Genomic DNA, 21,855 nt, shown 5'->3' on the forward strand with positions numbered 1-21,855 from the left:
CAGAAAGACTTATCTGCATGGATTTATACTGTTTGCCCCAATATTTAGCTAGCGAGCCGGCTAATCTGCGTGCAAGGAAAACCCTGGTGGCTTAGAGTCTGAGCGATCTACATCATTCATCATTTAGATTAGCTATTGTCTTAATCCTCTTTAAACTACTGTATAATACATAAGGGGAATGGATGTCCTATACGCCTGGGATATATAAACCCCCTCCAGGATGAAGCTCAAACTTGGGCAGAAGCAAGAATGACAGATGTTACTGTGTCACAGAAGAAAAAGGAAACCTGTTGCACCTCCTGACAGCTGATTTGACTTCCCTTGCTCTCTCCACCCCAAGCAGCTTTAATTAGTTCCCAGCCAGCTTCTGCACATCTTCCTAAAGCAAAACACAGCTCCCTTGCACTATCCCCTCATTGCCATCTCTTTAATCATCCAGCAAGTCCGGGAGACCCCAAGGCAGCATCAGTCCATGAAAGGTGGCCTTCCTAAAGCTGAGCCCAGAGGACTAAGCAACTCTAAACCCTGGGAGCTGGGACATCTCTTGCAAGCAGGAGCCACAGATATTACTCTGTTTTAGGAAAAGCAACAGCTCCACACAGCCCAGCATCACTCCACAGGCCCCGTCTCATGAACAGACAGGCTCAGGTCAAGGATTAAACTCTCCCGCTGTCGGGGCTTTGCTATCTTGGATCATGCCGTGCATCTCTGCAGCGCCCGGTGGGAGGATGAACAAAGAGCAGGCTCCTTTATGGAAACAGCAAAGAGATTGGGGGAGAGAAGGAGGGGGGGGGTGCAACAAGGCAGGAGCAAATGAGGCTTTAGTTTGCTGCCTGCCAGAGCTGAGGGAGCTAATAAACAGACAGATGAGAGCTAAATTGTCTTCTGAACCTCTGTATCAGTATTCACATTACAGAGGCTGCTTCCAGCAATTCCAGCGTATTAATAATAAATGCTACATAATTACAGCAGGCTTGCTTTTGTCCTCTTCCTGTTTTCTGTCAATGCCTGCTTAACTCTGTGCAGCCCGCAGCCGGCTCTCCACCGGCACCAGCCCCTCTGCCGGTTAGCGCAGCCCTGGCACCGGAGCTGCCGAAGCCGGCACGGCACGGCACATCCGCCCCGACCTCCCTGCTGGGCTGGACGGAGCCCTGGCCGCAGCCCGGCCCCAGCTCCTCGCCCTTCCGGGGAGGCGAGGGAAAGCCCAGCTGCCGACACAAGTACAGAGCGATCACCTCTGCTTGTCAGAGCCGTGCCGAAGTTGCCGCGGGGTGTGATAAAAGAGCATTTGGGGCCTTGGTGCCAGCCACGGGGCTGGGATGAGTTAGGAACTGCACAAACACCGTCTCCAAAGCACAGAGGAGCACTGAGTCACAGACAGCTTCTTAAAAGCAAGCAGGGTTTATGAGTGCTCGTGGTTTTTATCTCCTCCGGATTTGCAGCTGGAGCTGCCTTCTCTTCAGATGCTTTTTGGGACGTTTCTGCTCCATCCTTGTACTGCCCTGGTCCATCCCACAGCCCATGGGAAGCCTCCCCGCTAGCCACAGCTGCTGCACCCGCTTTTATGTGATGTCTATCATGACCATTCCCCGGGATGCTCTTGGAGAGCTATAACCCAGCTCCGCTGCAGGAGGCACCACACACCACAGAGAGCTGGCAGTGGGCTCTAGGGCATCCTGGGGAGGTGGTGAGTCTGGGAGGACCGAGGAGATCCCCTGCAGGTCTGGCACCTGGGCCAGGAAGGGCAAAGTTTTCACATAATCAAGTTCCAGACAAAAACAGCCACCGTTTGCGCAGCCTGCAAACACCTAATGCTGCCACCTCCCTCTCTGCAGCACTTGCACTGCTGAGACCCCCGATCAAGCTGCTTTTCCAGGCTATCCTTCTCCCTAGACAAACTATATCAAAAGACCGCTTGATCCAATCATCTGATCATTTCTGGAGCCAATGCAAACAGGAGTTAAAGACCCTCTGTCACTTTTTTCCATAAATTAGAAGTGTTTCACCCACTCTAGCTGCAGACTGACCCTTGGAGCCTGGCTTCACTTCCCCGCAGAGCTAACTCCGAGAGCATTTCTTCCTCAGTCCCAGAGCAACAAAACTCTGGAAAAGGGCCCGCTTCAGCCATGCAATAGCTGTGCTTGTTTATAGTGGAGCACAAGTCTAATGCACACCTTCAAGACTAGCTCTCTCTTTCCCCGGCCTCTCAGGGAGGCTGCCATGCCCCTTAGCAATAGTAGAGAACAAATACCTCAAATGGGATTTCTGCAAGAATCCAGCACACCAGATGAAGTGTGCCTGCCTTCCAGCAGGAATTAACTCAGCTTCTGCCCCTGCTTACAGATCTTTCTAGACAGGAGACCCACCGGAAAGCACATGAATGCCAAGCAACTCAGATGCAAACCTTTACCTTTGCAAAAAGAGCATCAGATGTTAAGGGAACACTCAGCCTGGACAGCTGAGCACTGAGAATTTTTGAAATAGAAAGAAATAAAAGAACCCTTAAACCCAGCTGCATCACTTGCACACTAGGAAGACATCGCTGGAGTGATATGAGGCCAGCAATCCCTTAGACACTGGTGTGTCCCATGCAGCCTGGGACATGCATGGGGTCCCCCAGTGCTGTCATCTTTCCCCCACTCTGCAATCATTTCCATGCTGCACATATCCATTTAGCATTTTCTGTATCATGCTTTCTCCTCTGCAAGGTGAAACCTTGAAATGTGTTTCTCCCTGAACACATTATATTCACTCTGCTTGCAGTTTTCGCAGAAAATGAAGCAGCAACTGGTTGTTTAGGCAAAAAGGCTGGAGAAAAAGGCATGAAGCTCTTCTTTATCCTACAGTGGCTAGCACATGCACTGAGAAAAACAAGAGCAACGGACCGCGCAGGGGGTAAAAGGAGGAATATGCAGGGGCAGGAGTCCTCTGGGGTGCTCACACAGAGCAGACAGAGAAAGGACAGAGCAGAACGGTTAGTAGGAAAGAGGGATCATAATCACATCACACACCTCCTTGCAGGACAATACACCTCTTTCAGCCAGAAGGCTACCTTGAGAGGCAACACAGCTAGCAGTTAAGGTACCCATGGGGAAGCCAGGAAGCCCGAGGTCACCCTTAATGGGTGGCCCTGGGCCAGACACATCTCCATGGGCTGCCTTCCTCTCCTCACTCGTTGCCATCCTTGGCAGGGCAACTGCAATTTCTTCACTACAGAGACTGTTGCTCCTATGCAACAAGCACTCAGCAGGCTGGAGACTGCAGACACTGCTGCGAACTGGTGCTGTCATGTTGCAGCCTGGAAAAAAGCAATAAGCCATATGGAAAGGGGAAGGGAAACCCACTGAGAGGTGGAAAGAAGATAGCAAGTTGGAGCTGCAGAAAGAAGTTGCCAAGCGGCCCCGCTGCTCCAGGACACAGCCCCGTCCAGTGCGCAGCCTGCGTCACTGGAAGAGTTCCCACACGCAGAGGGAAGAGAGGCCCTGCCAGCCCCTTGCAGCACCCACGGACGCCTTCCACATGCAGGGAGCGCGACTGCTGCGCTGGCTCTTACAGCAGCATTGCAGGTGCGGAGGACAGGAGAAGCACCTAGACTGCTCCACTTGCCCCTCGTGCAGTACACCAGGCAAAGCCCAAAGCCACCCAGCAAAGGATCCCTGCATCATGCTGCCATAAATTAAAGCAAGATTTGCCCCAGGATGAGTATAGCAGGGGATCAGCCAGCACTCCAGGCATCCAGGTCCCCAGGCTCATCTCCGAGACAGCCTGCATCACCTGCCAGGGCTGGCTCCCTGTGCTCCAGCCAACCTCCAAACCCACTCCCCAAATCTCAGCATTCTCCAGGCATCATGCAACACCCCCAGACCCCAGCTAGCACAAGAGCAGTGTCAGAGGGGCTGAGCCCATAAGCTGAAGAGGAAGAAAAATGAAAGATTGCTGCATCCTTCAGCATAACTGGAAGCCTGCAGCCCCAGGCAGGGTTGGGCGTGCTGCGTGCTAAGGTAGAGGGGATGGAGCTGGCCACTGACAGGGAGACTAAGGGACCAAAACTCAGCCCTGAGCTTCCCAGGGAGTAAGGGCTCTTCCAGAGACACAGCTGAAGACTCTGCCCACCATATGGCAACTTCATATCTGAGATCCTGGGTCTGTTGTCCAACACCCTGACACGTGCCACAAATCCCCCCTCCTCTTCTGCAGACCAGCTGAGCACACATAGCCAGAGCTTCCTTGCAATAATTAGTCCCTGCTTGAAACTAGGGTAAACAGCACTGGTCCAGACAGGGAACCCAATGCAATGGGAACCATCAAACGCAGGGACTCCCAGTACCTGCTTCTGGTGGCCAAATCCTGCAGGCAGCATGGCCGGATGCACATGAGGATCAGCCACTGCTGAGCGACACAGCGCACACACACTCTGCAAGCACAGTGCTTTGTAGGAGCTCCTCTCCCAAAACAGAGGGGAGGCAGCCAGGCTCATCTGTGCCACTCCCCAGGAGTGCTGGGGGGGACAGGTCCCATACCCAGTGCCCAAGAGGGTAGATATCAGAGAAATGGGGACTGGAAGGACTCAGCACCCCTCTCCTGCACAGGGATCCCAGGCTGTGATCTGGGAGGCAGGACTGGCAGCAGCTCATCACCAGTTGACTGCAGCACATCATAGACCATGAGCCTCCTGTGTCGGCTCCTTCCATGAGTCTTCCCCCCAAAAAATGAAGGCAAATTCTTAATTACAAGTTAAGTCATTAATTGATAATATGCTCTATTAGCTTTAGCAGAAATGAGAGCAAAGCTCTGCCCCACACACCAAGACTGTGGAGGCGGCTATAGAGCAAATCCTCCTGTCACGCTGAGTGGGGCCAAGGGAACCGCAGCCAGGCAAACCTGGGGCACCAACAGAGAAATAAGATGCTGGATGCAGCGGGACACCCAGGCACTTCAGGTCATGCCCAAGACTGCTTCTCTCCAGCAGAGCCCAGGGAAGAGCCGAGGACAGGCAGCCCCGACAGCAGCAGCCAGGCAGCACAGCCCCACAAGCCTCCTCGAGCCAGACCCAGCAGGCTCCGGCAAGCAGTATCAGCTAACCTGACATCGCATTACAAGCGGCCAGAGCTCCCCAGGAAAGCTGCTGTGGATGCAGGCACACTGCTTCCAGCTCGAGCTGTGCAGTCCAGCTCTGGGATTGCTGAATACTTCCCGTCTCCCAGCCCTCTCCTGCCACCAGCCACTGTGAGAACCGGAGGTTTCCAGCAGCCTCCCCTCGGCTGACAGTCAGACCTGAGCGCAAACCTGAAGTCAGCAGCTGCAAAATGCAGCAGTCGCCTCCACCCGCCTTTTTCCCCCCAGCACAGCAATCGAGGGGGACAGCCTTTCCCAGGGGCTCCCCCAGTAATGAGCTTCTTGCTTGGGAGAGATGAACAGTTTCCCCATACCACGTACCACAGCCCCTAAAGGCTTGCATGGCAACAAGTCCCTGGGATTCAGCTTCATCCTGTGCAGACTCGTGCACCCTGCAGAAGGAGGGGTGACAGCAAAGGGCAGGATTAGACCCTGCCAGACAGGCACAGAAGAGCAGGTCAGCTCTCAGGCACAAGAAGAGAGTCAGCTGCGATCCTAGAGCTGAAGCATTCCCTCCTGATACAAGCTTCTCAGCTCTGCCTTTGGCAAAACTCAGAAAAAGAGTGGCAGAATTTCCTCCTCTCAAAGCCCAAGGAAGAGAAAAGCTCTGCTACAAACATTGCATCCCTTTACCCCATCTGGCCCGCAGCTTTGAAGCATATGCAAAGCTCCTTCTTTGCACAAGGAAACAGCACTTGCTTGCACTGCATAGAGCTGCCTCATGCAAGGACTCGGCAGGAGCTGGACAGGTTCTGCTTGATTCAGACTTCAAAGCAGCCGAGTGCCAAGGCCTCCATCCCCACTCTTGCACCGTTGCTTTCCCAGGGCAGCTCCATTACACCCAACACATTACATGGAGCACAAGTCACAAGCAAGTGCCGGAAGACTTGGTGAGAGTGGGCGCTGTGCAAGCAGAAGGTGGATAAATAAACCTGACTCAAGTTACAGAAAGCTGTGCAGTGAAACTTGTTGGAAGATGCCAATTCAGTGAAAAAAAAATATATATATATATATATATATTCTACAGCAAAGCATCTGTTTGGGTGACCAACTCCAAAGGGAGTAGATCAAAAACTTGACAAAAGCCAATTCTACTTTTTGAGAATAAAAAGAAAAGTCCAGAGATGTTTTAGGCTACTTGAGCATTTAAGTAAGAGTGACGAAAAAGTTTAAGTTAAAGGAAAATGGAAATATTACAAGTAATCAGAACAGATTTGGAAATCAAAGCTGTAGAATAATCTAGGTTCACCCTGATCTCCGATCTATGCTCAGAGCAAGAGCAGGACCAGGTAGCCCAGGTTGTGCAGGGCCCGGTGCAGTTAAGTGCTGAACATCTCGAAGGAGAGAGGTTTCCCACCTCTCATCCCTGTTGAGGTGTTTGACCACCCTCACAGGGAACAGAAACTTCTCAGTGCCCGACAGGTGACTCCCTTGCTCTGAACTGCACCGTTGCCTCTTGTCCCGGCACTGGGCACCTCCAAAATGAGTCCAGCTCCTGCCTCTCTGCTCTGCCCCAGTAGGAATTTGGGGACAGCAGTAAGAAACGCACACTCACTTTGCCTTCCCTTCCCCAGGCTGAGACAAATGGCTATGTGCAGCCTCTCCTTGCACATCATTCCTCCCCTCCACAAACCCTCCGAGTTTTCCTGCTAACAACCACCTATGTGTTTTGACTTCACATTCCCCTGGGAGATGGTGGTGAGGAATATCTTAAACAAAGAAAGACTGCACAGCCACCCAGAGGACAAGAAAGCCTTTCCCCGTTCTAGTCAGAGCCATGACTAACTACCACAGTTTTCCCTGCAGAAAACAAGGAGAAACCACGCTCTCCGGCAAGGCAAACGGCTGCCGTTTCAGCGCAGTTTTCTCCCATTCCTTCAATTTGAAGTCAATTACTGCAAGGTTAATGGGGCAGAGAGGATGCCAGGCGGCTGGGTAATGATGTCAAAGCACCTGGCATTGCCTGGGCAACCGCTAGACAGCGGGGATGCAAATGAAGAAGCAGGATTGCACTCGGTCTCAGGAAACGAACTGATGAAATTGAGCATATCAGCGTTAATGAACATGGAAATAACAAGAGCGCCCAGAGAAACACAGCAATAAGGGGCTGCACCCACCACTGAGACACTGCTGCTGGCACTGCTTGCTGAGTTTCCACATGAACAGGCTCCACGTACCTGCGTTTCCTCTGGGTCGTCACCCCAAGGTGCTTCCCAGTTTAACACTCCAGCTATGTGCACCCCAGACTGACCGCTGCATCCATCTGCTGAAGCTCCCCTCCAGCACCTTCTGGCTCCTCTCCACGCAGGGAGAGCAACAGGAGAGCTGCGCGCACCAAGAGAGCGGTTCTTAGAGTGACCTGCAGAGACCAGGGGCCAAAAGGTGCACAGGCATGGAGAGATGCTCACAGGCACCTCCATGCAAGGAGCAGCAGTGCTCCACTGCGCAGCGCAAAGGCTGCTCCAGCAGCATAACCAAGCTCTCCAAGGCTTGCAGTGCCTGCATCTTCTGCGATGAAGATTTTGAAACTTGCAGGCAGAGCAACAGGTGCCGCTATGTGGGATGGTGTCTCTGCCAAGACAGTACTTGGCACATCATGCTGCCACCAACCAGGAGTACAGGGCAGCTGATAAGAGCATTACAAGCTTCGAACACCAGCAACCTGTTTCCAGCTTCAGCCTGCTGGCCTAACTAATCTTACATGTAACTCCTCTGTTTTCTTACTAAGCCACAAGCTCCATCAGATCCTCCTCAGCACACTTGTGTGCGAAAAGCCTTCATTCCTCTGCTGTAATCTCAACTGCTTTTAGTCCTGGCCTTTGTATGCCCAGGTGCCACCACTATCCCTCCTCCCTGACCCCATCTGCATTGCAGCACAGCTGAAGGCAGCTGCATCACTGCAGTCCCCAAGCAAAGGCTGTCTACCCTTCCCATCTGACCTGCTGACACCCTGCCCTACACCTGCCCCAAGGCTTTCTGCCCACCCTCTCCAAAATCCATCCCCAAACACGTTCTGAAGCAGCAACAGTCAAGAGGGACCCCAGGAGCAACAGGTAGGTCACATGGGGGTTCTCTTGCCTCAAGAGAAGCTAGCTAGCAAGCAGGTACGATGGGGTGGGGGGGATGACCAGGTGAAGGAGTGCTGACTCCACTTCTCACTAGTGACTAGCACAGGTTGTACATTTGCAATAAAGCTGTACAAATGAGACTATGGCAATCGCCCCAAGCCCCAGCAATTCCCTGGTAGGTATAATCCACCAGGAAAGACACTAGCTCCACAGGGCAGCAGTTGTGTCATACATCCATTTGCAAGGTCATTGCCCTGTGCCTCTTTAAAGGCCTTCGCTTATGCCCAAGACAAGGTGACTCAACACAGACACTGCCTCTTGCTGTTCCCACTCGGACACTTTCTGCTTTCCCACTGTCCTTGCACCACGAGCCCCTTGGAGTAGGGAATGCCCTTCCTCACTCCCTGGAAACCACCCAGCAAAAAAAAAAAAAAAAGAAAAAGAAAAAAAGAAAAACACGCAAAAGCCTGTGACATAAATAATAAATGCTCTGGTGACTGGCAAGAGCTGAGCAGCAGCAGGTTCAGCAGGGACCTGAGCACCCTGGGCCAGCCTGTGCCCAGGCTCTGCGGTGCGCCTGGCTCGCTCCCAGGCGAGCGCCTCCCACCCTGCCCACTGGAGCAGGACCTCCTTGCATGCGCCAGGCACATAGGGGATCACGGCAGTGCCATCCCAAATGCCAGGCTTCTCCGTGAGCCCCAGTGTGTTGCTTTTAAATGTCAGCAGTAAAACCAGCCACACATCAGAGGGAATTAAATGGGGGGGGGGGGGAGAGGGGGGGGCAAGGAGACGAAAGGGAGAAGAGACAGCTCTGCTAATAGCGAGTCAGCCAGAAGTCTCCGAATCCATTTGAAATGTGTAGGGCTTAATTTAACTTAATGGTTTTGTCAAACATTGGCACTCTGCTAAAAGCGTAGGAGAGCTGGTAATCCAAATGCCAGTGGCTTTGCCTTCACTAGTCGCAAGAAGGCTGCTGCTCAGGTCCCCTCCTAGCTTCAGCCAGCTTCGTGCAGGTAGCAGGCATGGCCCTGGCTACTGGTCACTCATTAGGACAGCTCGGTGCTCACTTAGCACTGGCAGGGGCCCTGGCTTTGCCCAGGATGCAAAAACAAACACAGCCACTGCATTATGCACATCTTAAGTCAGTCCCAGGCTCTTCCTGAAGACACTGCTCGGGGTCAGGGGAGAGACCAACAGCTGGGACAGGGAATTCAGGATGCCTCATCCATCACCTTAGTGTTTTTCCAACCTGTTGCTCTCCAGAAGTTTGGAGGTAAAGGCAGCCCAACCCTGCCCAGCACAGCAGACAGTTCAAAGTTGCTTCTCCTCCAGCCCCAGTCCTCCCCAGGGTTCAGGCCCTAGAGAGCAACCCCCAGCCCCCTCCTCAGGGCAGGCCAGGGATGCCCTGCAGCTCCGGGTGCTGCATGATGCAAAGCACCTAGACGCAGCAGGTCCACCCCACAGAGCCCTGCAGAGATGGGGACTGGACACTCTCCCCTTCACGGTGATGGTGGTCTGAAAAGGCCAAGCTGGCTTGTGCTGTCTGGGGCAAACTTCTGCAGGACACTGTGTTGGGCACCAATCTGTCCTCTCTGCTTCAGCCCCAGCTACTCCCCACCACCACCCAAAGGGACCAGCCCAGGGCTGGTCTCCAGCAGCCACCATAAGCTGCTAAGACAGGAGCCACTGGGACCACAACTCTGCCCCAGCCTGGGGCACCTCTCCCCAGCCTCACACTCTCACCAGGAAAGCCCAGAGACCTCCCCCCCCCGTTTTTTTTTTTGGGGGGGGGGGGGAGGGAGGAGGGGAGAAGGGGAAAAAACAAACCCTAAGTGCAAACACCTACACATGCTTCATGCAGGGCAGGTGGGGAAGGGCAACCAGGCAGAGCCCCAAGGGGGCAAGCTGAGGGTTTCAAGCCTCTGCACCCACATAACCACCCCCCTTCCATCCCAGGCCCTGGATTCCCATTTGATTTAAGATGCAAGTGGGATTGAGTTTAAAGGTCTCAGCCTGGCCCTTGACTCCTCGGTGGGAGTCTTTGCACATCACAAAACCGCCAGACAATTCAGCAGGATTGACAGCCTTTCATGGGGAGAGGCCCCGGCTGGCAGGAGGGGAGGGGGTGCACTGGAGCTGCGCATGGGGAGCCAGGGCTGAAGGCCAGGAGGTGGCTGCGAGGAGAGGAAGAAGCTCAGATCTATGCTCACGTGCAAAAAGGAAGTTTCTTAGGAAGGATGGAAGAGGTTGGAGCATCCTGGAGGGATGCAGCCTTCCCCCTCCTCCTCTAATATTAGCAAAAAGTGAACTACAGATAGCACATGCAGGAAAAAAAAAGACAAGGAAGAGTTTGTTTAATGCAGGAAAGTACTTTTTCCTAGAGATGAGTGGATAGCAGATAGGTACACCTAGGAGAAAGCAGGGAGCTGAGGAACAGGCAGAGGAGGGACTTCAGGCTCACTACAGAGAAGAAAGGGTCAGCAACAGGCATGAGAGCCTGGTGGGATCAGGGCTGGGAAATCCGGTGAGCAAGGACAGCACTGAATGACACGGTTCAGTTTGCAACTACAGCAGGGAGGCACATATGTGGACATATGTGCCCACACCACATCTGGCTCGTGCCCCATCACTGCTCTGCAGCCCCAGTAAAAACCTGCCCCAGTGAAGGGAAGCCACTGAGTTTCCCTTGCAGCAGCAGGCAAGCCAACAGCCAGCAGAAAAGGCTACAAGTGCTTCATCATCTCCCCTTCTTCCTTCCCTGTCTTTCCTTCAAACTCCTTGGAAAAGCTAAACAGCCCACGGCTCCCTCCATCACCATTCAGCCCCAGCACCGGGGTGGACACAGACACCCTCCCACAGGTATGCAAAGCAGTTTCATGTATTCGGTTCAGCTTTACATGACTGCCCCCCACATCACCAAGTTCCCTTAAATGCAGTCAGGGACTCCCATCCTCACCTTACAGCCTGGGTCAAGTCCCCATTTACCAGCTGGTTAGCCCAGGAGGAGGCATTGCTTCTCTGCAATAAGTTGAGCCTCAGCACTTGGGGAAATCAGGCAGGAGAATGCAAGATGATCATAGATACTTGTCATGCTATTTTGTTTTTTCCTTCTTCTGCACCCAGGAAGCCCTTTCTCCTACTCTTCCAACCCCCCCCCCTTTTAAATAAAAAAAGAAATTTTAAGCTGGTGCTTTAAAGCCCAGCAACCGCCAGCCCATCTCCATGGCTTGCCAAGAGAGCAATTCATCCTCTGCCTCTATTCTGCAGTAGGTAAAGCCCCCCCAAGCCTTTGTTCGGCTCCCCGCTCTTTTGTCTAGCACTGAAAGCACTGATCACTCCTGCATGAGGAATGTGAAACCGATGTGATGCCGCAGGAACAATGCTCAGCCTGCTCCCTCGTGGCCACCAAAGTCCCCATTTACAAGGCATGGCCCCTGCCATGCCTGTCCCCCCTCCCCTGTGCCACGCTTCGACTGCTTCAGCGCCTTCATTGTCCCTCAGGGCCTCAAGGAGCGCAACCGGGCTCCTGCAAAAATGCACTCACCGGCCCCTAAGCACCCATGCTGCCTCTGCTCACCCAGGAAAGACTGCACCCATCAGCGGGATGCAGCCATGGAGAACTTGCATCTGTGCATGGCACCAGCATGAGCTGGGAGGCATCGAGCTGGGCCACCACAGGCCAAGGTGATGCCTCTGTTGATCATACCACTGTCTGCTTGCTATTTTCCCCCCTGCTCCAGCTCCCAGATAGGCATTTTTTGCTGCAATGATGCTTGGAGGATTTTGAGGGGGCGAGGATGTCTGAAGAGCAGATAAATCAGGAGGTGCGGGGCAGCAGGGCTCTGACATGTCAGAGAAGACTGGGGAAGCATGTGGAATTCATTAGCATAGAAATTAGGACATTTCTTCAGCCACTGAAGTGTGCCCAAAGCATGTGGAGTCCACTCCAAAAAGGCTATGGGGGGCAGGTAGCCCAGCCTGTCCCCCCAGCCCAGAGAAGGGGCTGCAGGATCACAGCTCATACAGGAGAAGGGACCAGGCAGGAGGCAGACACACCAAGGGAGGACCAACAGCCAGGCATCCCATGCCTGTAGCACTGACCACCTGCACAGCATCCTACTGCATTGGCATGAAGCTCAATAGATGCTGCAAAAACCCCTTGAGCAGCTGAATAAATGCAGCTGGACTGCTCTGGGGCCAGGCAGCTGCCACCAGGTTACAAGCCAGGTGTCACCTTGCAATGATAGCACCTGCACAACCCAATGCTAACGGTGCCCCTTCTGCAAGAAGCCCAGATTCCCCAGCCCTTGTTGGGTTGCTGGCTTTGACCTGAGGCCAGCAGAGGTGGCTGAGGAGGGAGAAGCTGGACCCCTCCAGCAAGACGGAGAGCCCCTCCACAGTGCCACGGCAGCCATGGCTCCACGCTGAGCCTGTGCCAGCAGGGCAGCAGCCGGAAAGCAGCAGCTCTCCTGCTTCCCAAAGCATCGTCTGCCATCGGACCCTCAGGAGCCCTGAGCCAAGCAAGCTCCCTTTCCCTTCAGGAGGCAGCCCAGTCCCTGCTGCCAGGGAGGGACAGCCAGGCAGGCAAGGGGCAGGGGTCTGCCCCACTGCCTGCAGTGCCAGGGGAGGTCAACATGGGAGCAGAGGAAGGCAGTGGCAGGACCATACAGAACTGTGTAACGCCAAGTTTTGCTGGAAACAGGAGGGATACACTCCAATACCCCTGCAAAACTGAGGCTTGTCAGTACTGCTGATATACCTCACAAGCTGAAGGATTTCATTTTTGGCAGAAGAGGAACCCTTGCCACTGAGACCAGGTTGAGATAGATTTTCCTATCCTGATGCATGGGACTTATTTAACCTGAACACCAACCATGATGCCAAGCCAGTCTTGGCATCACTAACCAATATCCACTGGAAAGCAACATCTGACCCCAGAAAGAAGAGGCTTCTGGCTCCAGCCATTTCTGACAGCGAGAAAGGTTCAGGTAACCAGGACTCAGCAGAGTCCCAGCTCACCTGCAGGTTGCACCTCCCACAGTATCTGGGATCCAGACAGACTCCAGGTGTTTTGACTACAAACACACAGAAAATGCAAAGCAACTGTTTAAGAGCCACTTCTGGATTAACAGCCTACAGATGCTAACACCATGGTTGTACTGCAGGGTATACTATTCTACTGCTAAGAAGGCACTGCTCATCCAGCAAGGCTTCCCAAGTCACCTGTACCCAAGTGGCCTCCTGAACTTTGAGGTTCCCCCACCTCTTTCATTAGGTTTTTACTTGGCTACTGCAGCCCCCAGTCAAGCCTCTCTGCTATTTGTCTCTAAACCACCTCAGCAGCCTGCCAAGGGACACAGCACTGGCAAGTGGCCCCGATTTGCACTGAGAACATAGCTTCCCTTTACAGGGGTAAATAAAGCCACTACCAAGAGGCAGAATGCTTTTTAGAGCATGTTTTTGCCTCAGTGCCTAAGGCAGAAGCAGGACAGTCCATGACATGGAAGACCTAGACTCATGTTCCTAACTTTGGGTCAGATTTGCTACAAAAAAACCCCCCAAAAAACTGTTTTGCATTGACCTGATCAACATCACTCATAACCAGCTCTCTGCTAGAGTGGTAAGATTAAGGAGGACATATCATTCCAGTGTCTACATTTTTCTCCGCTACAACTGGGTTGCCTACAGCCTTTTTGCACCCCCCCCCATCACTTCCTTGCAGGGCTGAAGCTGAGAGTCCCCTTCATGCCCCAGGAGGAAGGGGAGGGGGTTCCCAACCCATGAGGGGAGGGAGCAGCAGTCCTTTGGGGTGGCTCTAAGATGCAACAGCTTTACTGTGGAGAGAGGTAAAAGCCTGAAGGAGGCCAGGACAAGAGCCTTGCTCCAGCACTCCTAGCCATGAGCTGTTGCTGAGGAGGTTGTGGATAAGATGGTGTACCTCCACAGTGGTCCATGCACCCTGCACACAACGCAGTTGTCAGCACGGGGAGATAGGTCCAGCTTCACCAGGAGGTCCCCTGCCAAGGCTGTAGCAAAGAGAGGGAGAAAGCCATCAGGAGACAACACCAGGATGCCCACCAGCTGCTCACTGGGGACACAAAGACTGTGACGCACTCTGAAAACTCCACAACCAGGGCCAGGCACAACTCCTCCCTTGGCAATCATGCATTAGGAGATGTCCTTCCTCTTATGCTCTGCCCCAGCGCTCTCCATCTGCTCCTGGCCACCATTGCATTGAGAAGACACAGGATGCTGCTCCCCAGGACGCCGCACCCAGAGGACACCCCTCAGCTTGCTTTACACCCAGCCCAGCACCATGGCTGGCTGGAGTGCAGCAGTACCACTCATGTGAACCCCAGACGGGCACCCGACCCCTCTAGCGCCAACATGGAGCTGCAACGAAGCACGGCAATTAAGCCCAGCAGCCCTGCGCGCTGCGTTCGGTTGCCTCCGGAGGCACACCACAGGTGAACAGGACCCCACGCGCAGCTAGACAGATGTTGTTCCAGGGCTCGCTAATTCGCTGTCCCTAATTCATTCCTGGTTTCTGCAAGATGCAGTCGATTCTTGACCAGCCACTGCACACGCATGTTTCTTTGCTTTCAATTCGGCCAGCAAAATCCATTTACCCTGCCTGTCTCATCTGGTTTCCGTCAAGCCTGCTGAATTCTCCTCCGGTGAAATAAGCAAGTTTACTGTAACACCCTCTTTTGTAAGAGCATGGCTAAAATGACAGTCTTTCTGGTGCCTGCCTATTTCCCTTCACAGCAGGAGCTAAACGCTGCTTGTTTTCAATTGTGAACTGTTCCGACTTCTTGAAATGCATGAAAGTACCAAGGGGGTCAATTTAACTGGGAAAGGAGGTTTCTGAAGGAGAATATTTATTTACCTTGCAGCACGCCACTGAGAGGTTTAGGCTGGTAGTTAACTAGCCAAGGATGCTGGGCTCCCCATGAGCGCGAGAGGGGAAGAGAGGCAGCTCAACATCTGCCTTTTCCAACAGCAGCATTGAAAAAGCAAGAGACCAAATTGCTGGTTTCAGTTCCCCAGTTATTAACCCTCCTCCCGACAGCCTTGGAGAGGCACGGCAAGCTCAGCACTCGTGGGAGAGATCCTGGCTGCTCCACACAGGGTTACTCCACTTGGGATGCAAGAGTCCAGTGCCTGCTTCAGGCTCCTCGCCCTCTGCAGCAGGTGACTTCCACCTCAAGCAGCTCCTAAATATGTTTCCCTGGTTGAATTCAGAGGGGACAGCAGGAACAGAGAACCCCAGGCCTGTTTCTTCCATACACCCCTACTTCTCCCTTACTGCTTTTCTGACAATTCACATCCACACATAAGAAATTCTGCAAAACACCCATGTTGCCTGGCAGCATTTAGTACAAGCCTAGTAAGCTTGTAAGTGAAAGTCAGTGACCTTACTTATTCAAAAACGCAGTTGGAGAACCTGGCCAAGCTGCTGTTTGCTAACATGTACAGATCTGTGCTATTAATTTGTGCAGCGGTAGCACCAGGAAGTCCCAGTGCACAGAGGGTGTCCCCAGAGCTACAGGCCGAGCAGAGCTCGCCCCCATCCCGCTCCCTCCCGCGCAGGTGGGATAACCACATGCTCGGAGTCAGACGGTCGAAGGGAGCTCAGCATGGGGTGTGCCGAGCTCTGCGGAAAGGAAAGAAGGGAAAATCTGGCCCCAATATTCCATCTGCAAAACACTCAAAGCCTGATGCTTTCATCACAGGAAACATCCACCAAGTCCTTAAGCTTTTGGGCTGAATTCCTCCTTGCAGTAGCCCACAGTTTTCATTTCTCATCCTTTCTGTTTACAGTTTCCTTACTTTTTTTTTTTGTCCTTGCTAGTTTTTGGCAGCTCCTGCAAGTTTCATATCTTTTGTAAATTACTTTAACTGGATCTTTAAGGCTCCAGCTACTCCTCCTTGCTCATTAGCACAGATACATTAATTAAAAGCAGAATTAAAAAGATTCTTTTCTACACCATATTAGACACCTTCAAGCCTTTCTACTTCACCATGTACTGCAAATTCAGACCCACCTAGAGGCTTTTTATTTGGACTCTGCCAAGTGGTTCTCTACCTCCTGTTGATGTAGGCTTCCGGAGAAGAGCTCTCATCCTTGACAGGACCAGCAAGTAAAGTGATCTTTTGCTTTGCTGAAAGTTTTTAGTTCAAGTCTTCTGCAAAAAGTAGTTTCACCCAAGAAAGGAGCTTGCTACACTGAACAGGCATGACGCACTTCCAAAAGACATGCAACAAGTTCTTTCTGTCTTGTTTTGCAGAATTTGGGTGGGTTTACCAGACCAGCATGGGAAATGGAGCTCCTGTCTGCTTGCAGAGCCCTGGTCAGCTGTAACCTCCCACTGAGGCTGTGATTAGCAAGCCAGGAAAAAGAGGGGAAAAACAAACAAACAAAAAAACCCTACACCCCCCCCCCCCAAAGACTGCTGCCAGGATCAGCAGCATCCTGTGGATTTCCAGATATCTGGGAGCCAAACAACTGAGGACCTGTGGAGGGTTTTGTTTTGTCCATGCTCAGCTGTACCCATCCCATTCCCTGTGATACAGGGTGCCAGGGACGAGGCCGAGACAACTGTTGCTCTGCAGTCAGGACCCAATGTGCAGGCATTAGCACCCAGAAACTCAGAAAGGTTGTCTGAAGCAATCAAAGCTATTTGTGAGGAGTCTCATATGATGCTCACGGGTACAACTCATGCTGCTAAAAGCTCATTTGGCACAAGCTAGTGGCAAAGGGATAGGAGTGGCAAAGGGACAGGACTTGCAAAGCCCTGCCTGTCCCCCAGCACCGTTCACACCCTGCAAGTCAGATAAGGATCCAGATGAGCCACAAAGAGTTCAAGTGCTCTGGGGAGGAAGGGTTTTTGGGGCAGAGCCCCAGATTTCTGCCTGTGGGAAAGGATCAGCAGAGAGGGCTGAGAGCATCACAAGATATTAAGCCCCAGCTGGTCACCGGAAAGGAGCTGGGAGCAATGAGGACAGAGCGCAAAGCCAACAAACAACTGTCGGCTCTGAGTGCCAAGGCACAGCGAGAGCACATGGGCCATAGCCACTACATAAGACACCGCATGCCTTAATCTCTCTTAAGGAAGCGCGCCTCTTCCAGCCCAGACTGCTAGTTTTGTTGCCCGAATTTCCACCTTACTCAGCAGAAAGCAGATCCTCCCAAGCAATCATCACTATTTCATCCCTACCCTCAGACCCAAGGCCACACCATAAACAAAACCTTGCTCCACTGCATCAGCTGCAAGCCCAGAGTCACAAGGGCACTTGGCTACTCTCCCTACCTCGCTGTGTCCCAGGAGTCTCTTTCACCAAGGCTCCTCTCCCAGTTTAATCACCACCTCTGCTGAGCAACGTGTGTGCTAGCAGAGCCAAACGCTGCAACCCGCCTGCCAGCCTAAACAAGCATCATATATCCTAGAACACGGCTCCCAGTACCCTTTATGACTCCTACAGGTAAGGTAGGACACCCAAGGGCAGCATCATAATTAAAGGGAAAAAATATCCTGCATCCATCAGGGAACATCCTGAACAGCACAGACACAGTATTTGCTCACGCTACAGCACAGTGATTCTGTTCCTGGCTGCTGCCTTCAGTGCTGGTGTTCACACCTGCAAAAGAGGTTGTGAAACTAGCACAGTTTCCGAAAGGAATTAGGAGAACAAGTCGCAATCCGGAAAGCCTGCTGTGCAGTGAGAGAAACAAGCATTCAGTTGGTTTAACTAAGCCAAGAGATGATCAGGAGAGGACTCAATCACCCCATGCAAAAGTACCGGCAGAGGGAAGAGGTTTCCGATGGCAGAGGGGACTCCCCTCCGGGGCCAACGAGGTAGAATGGGCCATGGGTCTACACTCGCACAGGTTCCTGCTAAATGCCATTCCTTCCTAAATGCCCTTCATTCTCCCCACCGCCTGCACTAAAAGGGGCCAGGATTAGCTCACATACCCCAAATTGCTATCTCTTGCCTGCAATAACAGCTTGGCCAGGCCCCAGGCTGCCCTGCCTGCGCCAGCCCCAGCAAAGCCTGCTGGTTCACCTCCTCCTGCAGCCAGCAAACCTGTCCTGCCCTCACACAGGGAACAGGCTGGCACATGCACCTGGATTACTGCCCTTCCAGCCAAGGACCAGCTGTGGGATCTCAATCCCCTGGGAATTTTAAGAGGGCAAACAATCTAGCCTGGGGTGAAAGTGTTATGCCCAGGTCTCTGCTCCAGTCCCAAGCCAGGGCCATAACTTTAGAGGAGGAGAACAGATGAGCCATGGAGACACCCCAGTGCCCTTCTTCAGGCCAGCCACAAAGATGAAGTAGAAGCCAGGTTACACAGCAACACACAGGACATCTTCCAGCCAGCCCACCTGAGATGTCACTGCATCTGCCATTAGCTCCATTTAACATGCAAGACTTTTTGCAAAGGAGACTGCCCACATTCTCACTAAAAACAGTCAGGCTGACAGTCATTTGGAAAGAAGGAAGACAGATTATGTTGTTTTTAAAATGCAAGTCAGCTATTCTTACTTGACCAGGAGGAAGATAAATTAGGACAGATAAGCAATCCTAAAGAGGAGTCCAGAACAGGCACCCCTGTGCTTCTTCAGCACTTTAAAACTGCACCATCCCTTCATTCCTGCTTGCATATTTAAACCATCTTAACCTGGGAAGTGTAGACACTACTGTAAAATCCAGCTGCAACACCGAAACCTGCACTTCACTCCCTCCAATTACTCTGGTCACTTCACCTTTGCAGCAAGATTGCCCAGGATGCCTCCCTGAGATGAGTAATAGATGGCAGAGATCAGCAGCTGCCCGACTGGGGCTGTAATCCCAAAGCAGGGCTGCATCCTGAAGCTGCAGCTTGGAGTCAAGCTGCATGTGACAGGACTACAGAGACATCACACCGCTCCCCACAGGGCCAGCAATGGCCCACCGGACAGTCAATGCTGGCAGCATGTCTTATCCCTCTGAGAGTGGTACCCAAAAGGACCGGGAATACTCCCAGCACCAAGCTCCCTAGTATTTCTCCAGCTTCACTCCCCCCCCTTTTTAATAAAGGGGAGCAACAGCTTCAAGCACTAAGTTAAAGTTCAATCACTAATTCCCCTAATGCTCTGAGGAGTGTTTACTGAGGTAAACCAGGCTTGAGATGCTTGCAGAGTACCTTCAAGCTTTCCTCAATAGCTATTTTTGTATATAGTCATCTTTTGTTACCATCTTCCCTCCCGTCTCCCTTTTGGCTTTGTTAGTCTTGCTAAAGACAGGTATAAGATGTTCAGCATCTCAGCCACTTGAGAAGGAAGAAATTGGTGAGAAATCTATTCTAGTTAATAGACCCATTTTCTCTCTTGCATTTACTTCTCCCTTGCAGTGCTGTGAAGAAAAAAACCCTTTGTCCCTACTTCCAGGGCAGGCTGGAAGGGCTCAGATCATGCTACTCACACACATCTCCCCACTCTAACTTGAAGATGCATCCAGTTCCCTTCAAACACAGCCCACCCTCTACACTCCTCTCCAGCACCCAGCAGCATCCTTGTAGGCATTAAAAGTTAACAATCTCACCACTCTTCCCAGTCCCCCCACAAACATGAGTACACTTTTGCTCTTGTTGTCCATTTTAAATCCTTCACTGCTGCATTTTGCCTCCTGAATTTTTTTCCTGATTCCTTCCCTAATGCAAGCCTCCAGAGCCATTTCACACCTCCCCAAGCCTCTGTCATTTACTAGTCCATTTTCCACTTCGGTTTCTCTGCATACTAAATCATTGGCCTAAAAATGCAACTCTAGCAAATATTCTGAAGGATGCAAAGCTGCCGACTACATCCCAGCAAGAATCCCACTTCAGGTATTTCTTATTCCACAGCAGTCTAGATAAAGGCCCCTTTCAGGCCCTGTGGCAGAGCAGAGAGGTGGTTCAGAGAGCCTTCATTGCTCCATCACAGCCCTCCCATCACCCTCTTCCTGCTAAATGCTGAGGCTACCACCAATACAGGATTAAGAGTCCTTTGGTTCCCAGATCTCTGCCCAGCTGCAATGCAGCAACCTCCACAGCAGCCTCCCAGGCTCGCGGCCACATTGTCCACACCATCCATTTGCACTCTTGTCTCTGCAGCATGCCCCGGGGCTCCAGCTGAGCCTGCAGCTCAGATGCTGTACACACATGGGGAGAGTCCCTGCCTTGAAAGATTTACAGCCTAAGCAGACACAGCAGGTGGGGGAAAACAGGTCCAGAGAGAGGAAGGCAACTGGTTGCAGCCACAAAGCAGTCCATCATGCTGCAGCTTCCCCTCCTCTCCACCACCTGATGTACTAGTCTGCAATCACTTCTGCAGGACTGATGTAGGCTGGAGCAACTCAGATCAAACATCACTGCACAAGCACAGCTTTTGGACATTAGTGCCCAAGCGTGCACATATGGGGGAGGGAAGCAGACCTGAAGCATCAGCCAAGAAAGAGCTGCTTTGTGTTTGCATGAACTCTACCCTCCCTTCACCTTCAAGGGCACTTCCTCCCCTTGCCACAGGTAACAAGCACAGATAATTGAAGGAAAACATCATTTCCCAGAGCACTTCTGATCTGTATTATCCATGCTCATTACGAGCTGTGAAGCTCATTCTGGTCTCCACCAGCTTCAAACAAACAGGAAAGACTGCATTGCGGGGACAAGGGACAGAAGAGCTGCTGAGAACACTACAAACCAAACTGAGCCACTTAATACCTCTTGAAGGATCTGCAGCCACATGGGTTTGTACTTAGACCAGGACATCAAAAGTCCTGGGTCATGTGTGGAGCCTGCATTGCCTCCTAGAGCTAATGCAGGAGACTGGATTTACCTGGGCAGTGCTGGAGCACTAGAGGCAGAGCTCAACTCCCATCTCTCGCTGACTTGTGTGGTTTTTGCCCTACATTCCTTCAGGCCACCTCCTTGCCTGGATAACAGCACCTTGTTGGTCCACCTGGTTCCAAGTTTTGAGAAAAAAAAAAATTCCATGGGAAAGGGCAAGAAGTTTTTTTTCCACTCAGTCTTGTTTGTAAGCTTTGGGGTCATGTTTAGCCATTGCACATGGACAAGGGAGCTCTTCTCTGCTAATAAGCTCTGGATACTTCTACCCTGCTGTCATGGTTGGTGGGAACCTCCCAGAAAGTGACTGGATAGATGCGTGGTCCCCACTGCCACCTCAAAGTTCCCCCTTGCTTACAGGATCTCCAGAAAGGCGCTCAGAAACCACATTTCATTAGCTGACCGCCAGCAGGCTCTATGTTCAGTGCTGCTGAAAGTTGGGTAGAGTAGAGGGCATTAGCAGGCCCACAGAAGACAGCTAAAAGGAAAGACTTAAAGGAAAATATTTCTTACTGGTAACACATTCCAGGCCCCTTTTTCCGGAAGGGCCCCACTGTGCTAGATGCTTCACAGACCTGAGGTGCTAGAACTAAAGAGGCTTTTCTTTTTACAGTGCAAGTGCCAGTCAAGGAAGCAGCAGCAGAACCAGGCAGGCACAGGGGTAGCAACACATGGGACCCTTAGGATGGTGATGCTGTTTTCTTCTCCCCAAGGGTGGGATGCACAACATGGGTAGCACTGTCCTAAAGAGGGTGTAGGAGACAGTCCAGCCACTACAGTTAGCCCTGTAACCCCAGCACTGCTCTT

The 21,855-nt window shown here is 52.2% G+C and overlaps 1 protein-coding gene across 3 annotated transcripts in view; it reads right to left on the bottom strand.

Moving 5' to 3' along the window:
- CNTFR (ciliary neurotrophic factor receptor) overlaps window positions 1-21,855 on the bottom strand; it is a 237,938-nt gene that overhangs the window by 190,364 nt on the left and 25,719 nt on the right. The window contains exon 2 of one of the 3 annotated variants that reach the window (XM_067316141.1): window positions 14,122-14,209. The exons of the other annotated variants lie outside the window; for them this stretch is intronic. The gene's annotated coding sequence lies outside the window, so the exon portion shown is untranslated. The remainder of the gene's footprint in view (window positions 1-14,121; window positions 14,210-21,855) is intronic. 3 annotated transcript variants of the gene reach the window in all.

The sequence above is a fragment of the Apteryx mantelli genome, chromosome Z, assembly GCF_036417845.1.
Source record: "Apteryx mantelli isolate bAptMan1 chromosome Z, bAptMan1.hap1, whole genome shotgun sequence".
In the NCBI taxonomy this organism is placed as follows: Eukaryota; Metazoa; Chordata; class Aves; order Apterygiformes; family Apterygidae; genus Apteryx; species Apteryx mantelli.